Source organism: Perca flavescens, chromosome 18 (genome assembly GCF_004354835.1).
Source record: "Perca flavescens isolate YP-PL-M2 chromosome 18, PFLA_1.0, whole genome shotgun sequence".
NCBI classification, from domain to species: Eukaryota; Metazoa; Chordata; class Actinopteri; order Perciformes; family Percidae; genus Perca; species Perca flavescens.
The window spans coordinates 32308175-32317154 of NC_041348.1; the positions used below are offsets into that span (position 1 = coordinate 32308175).

An 8980-nucleotide genomic window follows, 5' to 3' on the forward strand; every position below is an offset into this window, starting at 1 on the left:
AATTGAAAATGTGTTTCTGTGTTTTAATTCTATAACTCTGCAATTTTAATATTTTTATGGCTGTCTATGATTATACTTCAGGGTTTTTCCTTGGTCAGAATTGGCCTTTGGGGGAAAACAGCAGGTGGGGTCTGGGAGTCTTCCCCCAGTAAATCTTGAGGGTAAAATACTACAATTCCTGCATTCTGATACATTTTTAGGCACCAATTTATGGTAAAACGTCTATATTCATGGCAAGGAAATCACAAAATTCTGGTGTCAGGTAACAATTCAAAATACAAAATATAATGGAATATTATTATATTCAGTAGTCCAGTAAGGGAGCTTTCACATCTGGGACATGGGCTGGATGACAACACTTTACCCCAAAGTCCAGTTGTTTAATTAGCATGAACAGGGCTTCATGGTAACTTTTTGTCCCAAGGAGCACGTTTTGCTCCCAAGTTGAAAAATGTAGGATTAATTTACAGAGGTTGCTGCTTTTACTGCTAAATTGTAATTTTTTGCAATAACACAATCATGTTATGGATATAAAATGTTCTGAAGTGTAATGTTTTCTACATTCTATTGATAAAAAATTAGTCTATCAGTGATGTTGAATATAGCCTACAGTGTAATGGACCACCACAGTTCAGGGATACATGTGCACCGCAGATTAATTGCAGAGTTTATCCTACATAGTGTAAAACATGACACTACGTGAATGGGGCACAGCAGAGAGACGGAGCAGAACGACGCTGCTTGTTCAGGGTTTTCACGTGTTGGCTACTACACTTCGCATCAGGTGTTAAAACCAACTGTACCAAAACACCGAATTAGACTACTATTTAACGAGACAACGAGACGTTTTTAACTGGTAATGAAACTGTCTCAATTTAATACTGATGCCGTCAGACTGCCGCGCGGACAGACAGCAGCCGGAGCTCCGGCGAAGCTCTGCGCCTGCCAGCAGCGGCTTCTCGCTGCGCAGCCGGTCCCCCAGAGCAGCATGATCACCGGGAGTGTCCGGTACAGCCTGAAAATCAAGCACGTTTGTAGGTGACGTGCTTGATTTTGACTGAACGTCACAATTTGAGAAACCTCTTATTGGGTCGGTCGGCCCATTATTAATATAGGCTAATTATTATTATTAGTGAAATCGTGCAAGCGATACAAATCCGTCCAATGCGCTGTCGGCCTGTAAAGACAATTTATTTGTATATTTAAAAAAAAAAATCTGACCGGCCCCTCTGGCATTTGCCAGAATTGCCAGATGGCCAATCCGCCCCTAACCCGCTGCCTCTGGGTCTAACGTTAGTAGTCCGCTGACCCGCTGCAGCCGGGTTTAACTAAAAGTGACTGAATAAAATAAACACATTTTATTATAAAAGAACAGAGTTGTAGTGCAGATTATCAGATAACACATAACATAATCTTGTACAGATGAGTTTACAACAGATACAGACTCTTACTTTATGTCTGAAGGTCCTGTTTGTTACTGAAGAAAGGAGGTTCCTCTTTGGAAAAGTCACTCTTCATGGACAGAGAGCTGGACGCTGGAGACTCGGTTCTCTTCTTCCTCCAAACCACTAATTTTACCAAAGCTGGAAGGTAAAACCATGTAAAGTACAGTAAACTCACGCTGCCTCAGACTTCCTGTTTTTCGTCCTGCTCTGTCGTGTTTAAAATGGAGTCTGTACAAAATGGACTATCAGTGTTCTTCCCTTGTCACAAACAGGACATTTAGAGTTGCCGCCTTTAACGCAGAAAATAAAGGACGCAAACAATATTTTTCTTAAAACAAGGTTGATTTCATACAGACTTATGGCTTCTACATGGGACGCACTATTTTATTCAACTTTTTTGATAATCAGTTTGAGTAATTTTGTATGTAAAAACAGTGAAACTTGTGAAATGCCAGTTTGTTAAATGTGAATATATAATTGATTGACCATAATTCGAAAAACTATATAAACTACAGAGTTAACCAACAAATGTATAAGGAGATTACACAATGCCTTTTTTTAAAGGATTTATAATTTTCCTTATTATATTCTTTAAATTAGCAATGTTAATGTAATCAGTTCACAAAAACAGATTTTAGAATTTAAACTTAAGAGAACAAACTTTATAGAAGTAATACAATATATATATATATATATATATATATATATATATATATATATATATATATATATATATATATATATTAGGGCTGTCAAAATTAACGCGTTCATTTTTGCGTTAATTTCTTAATATTTAACTCATTAAAAAAAAATTACGAAATTAACGCAGCTGTGTTTGTTTACTTCATGTGGCGGCTGAGAAACGTAATACGTCTCCATAACAACAGGCGGCGCTACTCTGTATTGTTGTCCAAGCAATGAAAACCGGCAGCTGATTGGACAAACGCATCACATGGGTTTGTTTTCTCCGGATATTGAGAGCCAGACTGTCATGGCGGCCGTTCAGAATATGATCTCATATTGTACTAAATGTACTAAAAAGATGTGTTTTTAGCCTTCGGCGGAAGATGTGTAGGCTTTCAGCCATCCTGATGTCGATGGGGAGCTCGTTCCACCATTTAGGAGCCGGGACAGTGAACAGTCGGGATCTGGTTGAGTGATTAGTTCTCCCTCGCTGTGAGGGGGCAACAAGCAGTTTGGCTGATGCAGAGCGAAGTGGGCGCATTGGGGTATATGGTTCAACCATGACCTGGATGTAAGCTGGGGTTGATCCGTTCGTGGCCCTGTATGTAAGTACTAGTGTACTGTATGTAAGTACTAGTGTACTGTATGAAAGTACGAGTGTACTGTATGTAAGTACTAGTGTACTGTATGTAAGTACTAGTGTCTTGAAGCGGATGCGGGCAGCCACTGGTAACCAGTGAAGAGAGCGGAGGAGCGGTGTAGTGTGAGAGAACTTGGGGAGGTTGAAGACAAGTCGAGCTGCTGCGTTCTGAATGAGCTGCAGGGTTCGGATGGCACATGCAGGCAGGCCAATCAGGAGGGAGCATGCAGGCAGGCCAATCAGGAGGGAGTTGCAGTAGTCTAGACGTGAGATGACTAGAGCCTGAACCAGAACCTGAGCCTCCTTCTGCGTTAGAAGGGGACGTATCCTTCTGATATTATGCAGCATGTATCTACATGATCTGGTGGTTGCAGCAATGTTGGCAGTGAAGGAGAGTTGGTCATCAAGTGTCACACCCAGGTTTCTATCAGTCTGGGTGGGGACTACAACAGGTTTCTATCAGTCTGGGTGGGGACTACAACAGTTTTCTATCAGTCTGGGTGGGGACTACCACGGGTTTCTATCAGTCTGGGTGGGGACTACAACAGGTTTCTATCAGTCTTGGTGGGGACTACCACAGGTTTCTATCAGTCTGGGTGGGGACTACCACAGAGTTGTCGATTGTTATAGTCAGGTCCTGGGTAGGAGAGCCCTTCCCTGGAAGGAAAAGGAGCTCAGTCTTGTCAAGGTTGAGTTTCAGATGGTTAGTGGACATCCAAGAAGAGATGTCGGTCAGACAGGCCGAGATACGTGCTGCTACTTGAGTGTCAGACTCAGGAAAGGAAAGAATTAGTTGGGTGTCATCTGCGTAGCTGTGATAAGAAAAGCCGTGCGACTGAATGACAGACCCGAGGGAGTTTGTATACAGAGAGAAGAGGAGGGGACCCAGGACTGATCCCTGAGGAACCCCAGTTTTGAGTGGGCAAGGCTCTGAGCTAGATCCTCTCCAAAACAATGTGCAGGAGTGTGTCACTCTGGTTCAACAGCTGGAGAAGGACAATATTTACTTAATCAGGTTAATAAAGTTGATGACTTGGAGAACCGTAGCCGATGCTCTAATCTCCTCTTCGTTGGTGTTCCAGAGTCCGCTGAAGGAAGCGATATTATTGGTTTCGTGTCCCGGCTGATTTCACAGCTTCTGGGGCGAGACCACTTTCCCACTCCACTGGTCATTTAGAAGGATCATTGCTCTCCAACTGTTCGGCAAAGCAACAGAGCTAGCCCCAGGCCTATTATGATCAATGTGCTCAACTTCCAGGATAAGGTGAAAATCCTTTGCCTTGCCAGGATGAAAAAGAATCTGGTGTACAACATCTCTATCTATCCTGACTTCAGTGCTGACCTGATAAGAAGGCGCCGGTGTTTTGCTTTAACGAGAGACCATTTTAACTGGTGACCGTTAGCCAAATGTGTCTGTTGTTGTAGTGACGACAGCTGTTGAAAGCGGGAAGAGAATACGTAGCTGTCCGTGTGAATGCCTTTTTGTTAAGTTGTCATTCAAATGTTAAAACATAACTCTGATTTGAAGGCCACGTCCACACGTACCAAAACAATCTTTTTTTTTACCCATCTTCCCTGGAACCATGTCAAAAAAATGTGCATCCAAACAAATCCATTTGTAAAAGACTTCATACTCCAGGCCTATAGGTGGCGCTGCTTCTGCTACAGAAATTCACCAAAAACGGAGAAGAGCAAAGCTAGTCTTGTCACTTCCCATCATAACATGATTGGACTAAAACATTCTCTTAATACATCCGTGGTCTATAATAACTTTCACTACTGCTCATTTTATAAAGGCCGCTGCAAGAAAACGTGTCTTTGTTAACATTGTATAATGTGCTGATAGATTGCTTTTTATTTTGCAATTCTGTCTGCCATCGGACATGATTGCAGCGCGCTAGCTAACAGAGCTAACGTTAGCACGCTAACGCTGCTAGCTAACATTGGCAGTCAAACAAACATCAATCCTCCTCACTCCCTAACTATAAGCTTTATCAAATAGGAGAGTTTTAAGTTCATTCTTGAATGAAGTGACAGTTTCTGCCCCCCGAACCCAGATTGGGAGCTGGTTCCTTAGGAGAGGAGCCTGATAACTGAAGGCTCTGGCTCCCATTCTACTTTTAGAGACTCTAGGTACCACCAGTAACTCTGCATTCTGGGAGCGCAGTGCTCTAGTGGGACAATAAGGTATTAGGAGCTCTTCTAGATATGACGGTGCTTGACCATTTAGAGCTTTGTAGGTCAGGAGACCTAATACAGGAGAAATATGATCTCTTTTCTTAGTTCTTGTGAGAACACGCGCTGCAGCATTCTGGATCAGCTGGAGAGTCTTAAGGGACTTATTTGAGCAACCTGACAGTAGGGAATTACAATAGTCCAGCCTGGAAGTAACGAATGCATGGACTAGTTTTTCAGCGTCGTTTTGAGACAGGATATTCCTAATTTTGGCAATGTTACGAAGATGAAAAAAGGCTGTTCTCGATGATTGTTTTAGATTGATGTTAAAGGATATATCCTGATAAAAAATAACTCCTAGATTTCTGACAGTAGTGCTGGAGGCCAGGACAATACCATCCAGAGTAGCTATATCTTTAGATAATGAGGTTCGGAGGTGTTTAGGGCCCAGCACAATAACTTCAGTTTTGTTACAGTTTAACATCAGAAAATTATAGGTCATCCAGGATTTCATATCTTTAATACATGCTTGAAGTTTAGCTAGCTCACTAGTTTCGTCTGGTTTGATTGACAAGTATAATTGGGTGTCATCCGCATAACAGTGAAAGTTAATTGAGTGTTTCCTAATAATATTACCAAGAGGAAGAATATATATATAAGGAGAATACAATTGGTACAAGCACTGAGCCTTGAGGAACGCCATGGCTAACTTTAGCGTACTTGGAGGATTTATCATTAACATTAACAAATTGAGATCGATCAGAGAAATAAGACTTAAACCAGCCAAAAGTGTTCCAATCTCTGCAACAGGATTGTATGGTCAATAACAAAAATCTACACAGTTCCAGAGCCAAATTCTCCCTGTCCAAAAGCAGCACTAAGATCTAATAAAACAAGAATGGAGACAAGTCCTTTGTCTGCAGCAGTTAAAAGGTTGTTAGTAATTTTCACCAGTGCCGTCTCTGTGCTATGATGCTTTCTAAATCCTGATTGAAAGTCTTCAAATAAACTGTTGCTATGGAGAAAATCACATAACTGATTAGCAACCACCTTCTCAAGGATCTTGGAGAGAAAGGGAAGGTTAGATATAGGTCTATAGTTTGCTAAGACCTCAGGATCAAGGGTGGGTTTTTTCAGAAGAGGTTTTATCACAGCTATTTTAAATGACTGCGGTACATAACCTGTTAATAAGGACATATTGACATATTGTCTTGCATTTATAATTTTGTTCAGTATATTAAAAATCATATGTAGAGATGAATGGGCAAAGCAACTGTAGCCTACCCTGTAACCTTCCTTCACTTGTCCCATCATAGCCAGTTTGAAGTCGTCCACATGGACACCTCTGTCTATGTCTTTGTCCAGACCCATGATGTCATTAAAGACAAAAGGGTAAAAGGTATCTGGTCTTCCTTTTGGGATCTTGAAGGTTTTGTACTATAAAGTAGATATAGAGAAAAATGCAGTTATTAAGATCACTATGAGCAAAAACAGACATCAATCCGCAGCTAGCATATGGTAAACCGTGTTTCCACTGGTACGAACCATAACAAACAGTGTTCCAGCCAATAACCGGCAACAAGGAACTGGTTGAGTCATGAATATGCATTGTGGAAGTAGCCTATGTGCTAATGCTGCTGCAGTGATGAGATATATGCTGTATGTGACAAAAAAAAATGTGTAGCCTAAAAAACGCGTCACATCACTTAGAGCACCTTTAACATGATTGCATAGGTGCAGTTAGGCTTTGGGTTAAAAGAATTTAGTTATGACTGTCACTGAAAAATGATGATATTAATTATTAGTTCACTAAACTTAACCTGACCTTAACCACAAGAGCAGCATACTGCAGCTGCTCTTTTAAAATTTCCTGTTGTAGCTGAATTTACCAAACAGGAAGTTAGTCAAGCTGCAAAGCAACTGTGGGCCTTAACAGTTTATGTGCAGTAGTGTCACTGCTGCACAAAGTTTAGAAACCTGTATTCCTGAATAATAGTTGTTTTGGAGGATTATTCTGCTGTTGGGGAGGATTAGGATTTCTTATTCATAGTTTGATTTCTCTTTACCTAAACATGGTTTACTTTACAGTGACTTTATGCTGCTGTTCTCATGGAACCATGAGTTTTGTTTCATCACTTTTTCCCATGCACTGCCAAGAAAGAAGGCAATATATTTCATAAAGATTTCAATGTATTTATATGACAATGAATTTGGGCTGTTTTCTTTATCAATACAATCAAACAATGAAATTATAAAATTATTATTTAAAATCAATCAACTCTGTAACCACTAACATCCTGCTTTTTTTTTTTAAACTTTTCTTGGTGCAACATGGTGCTGAACAGGTGTGTTTGTGTGTGACTTTGTGTGTCTATGTGACTGAGTGTGTGTGTGTGTGTGTGTGTGTGTGTGTGTGTGTGTGTGTGTGTGTGTGTGTGTGTGTGTGTGTGTGTGTGTGTGTGTGTGTGTGTGTGTGTGTGTGTGTGTGTGTGTGTGTGTGTGTGTGTGTGTGTGTGTGTGTGTGTGTGTGTGTGTGTGTTTGTTTAACTATATTCGTTGGGTTCAAAAACCAGGAGTCCAGTATACTTCTGGGGTCCCGACAGCTTTGTGGGGCCAAAATGCTGGACCCCACAAGTTTAAAGGGCTGTTTGAGGGTTAAGACTTGGTTTTAGGATTAGGGTTAGAATTAGGTTATGGTTAGGGTGAGGGTAAGGGTTAAGGTTAGGCATTTAGTTGTGATGGTTAAGGTTAGGGTAAGGGTTAAGGTTAGGCATTTAGTTGTGATGGTTAAGGTTAGGGTAAGGGTTAAGGTTAGGCATTTAGTTGTGATGGTTAAGGTTAGGGTAAGGGTTAAGGTTAGGCATTTAGTTGTGATGGTTAAGGTTAGGGTAAGGGGCTAGGGAATGCATTATGTCAATGATGGGTCCCCACAAAGATAGTGAAACCAACCTGTGTGTTTGTGTGTCACAATGTGCATTATATTGATGTAGGATTTGTGATCTGACTTGTTGTTTTGTTGATGTGGTCATGTTTTTACTGTTGGACTTAAATTTTGCTCTGCCTAGGTACTGCAGATGTAAATTAGCCTAAGGCTAACTCTGGTACAATGCATCAAATGGCAACATTTATGTTAAAAATTGTACATGGTCCCTAACAAATAAAATAAAAAAATAAAAAATAAAAATTCTTCTTACTCTTTTGGTGAAACAGCTGCCAGAGGTGTTGTCTGCCAAAGCGTGTGCGTACATATGCCATTTGAACAGAGTTGATGAAACTGGACTTTCCAGCTCCAACCGGACCATGAAGGAGAATCCTGAGCAGCTGGCCATCAGTCTGAGGTCTGTAGTCCTTCACATACTTCAGGGCACTCTGGTTGTCTCTACTCAGAGAAACAAACATTACATTACACAGTCTAAACTATAATTTTATAGACTTTCTATTTTTTCTATGCCAAGGTGTAACACAACTAGGACCAGCATATCATGAAACAATATACAGAAACAATCCATTACACCAAGTAAATATGTGCAGTGAAAGATTTTGTTAAAGAAAGGTCACAGTGATGTTGCAGACACACTCACCCCCAGTTTATTTCTCTCCATGGTTTGTTGAGAACTGATGAGTTGATGACACATTCATTTAGATGTGAACAAAAGATTATGAAAAAATATATTCATCATGCAACAATGTAGTTTTCCAAATAAGAAATATTTATTCATTAACAATCTTACATTGAGGAGCTTGGAGTCCCCCCCCCCGTCCTTGATAATAAAACAATATACAATATACAATAAAACTCAAAGCTATATTTGAATGTGTAAGTGACGCTCAAACACATTTAAATATACAAACAATAATGAACATACACAATTTTAAAATTACAATGCTTTTAAAAAATATAATTTAATTTGTTAATTTGATCATGTTTTGTTTATTCTAATAATAAATTGTTAGCACGTGCTACACAAGACGAAATACAATAAAACAACAAAATACAACATACATAAATAAAACATTTACACAAAGAATGCCTTTC

The 8980-nt window shown here is 40.0% G+C and overlaps 1 protein-coding gene across 1 annotated transcript in view; it reads right to left on the reverse strand.

Moving 5' to 3' along the window:
• Positions 1-1746, reverse strand: part of LOC114572931 (interferon-induced protein 44-like) — a 12443-nt gene extending 10697 nt beyond the window's left edge. The window contains exon 1 of the mRNA XM_028604721.1: positions 1452-1746. The gene's annotated coding sequence lies outside the window, so the exon portion shown is untranslated. The remainder of the gene's footprint in view (positions 1-1451) is intronic.
• Positions 1747-8980: the final 7234 nt, after the last annotated feature.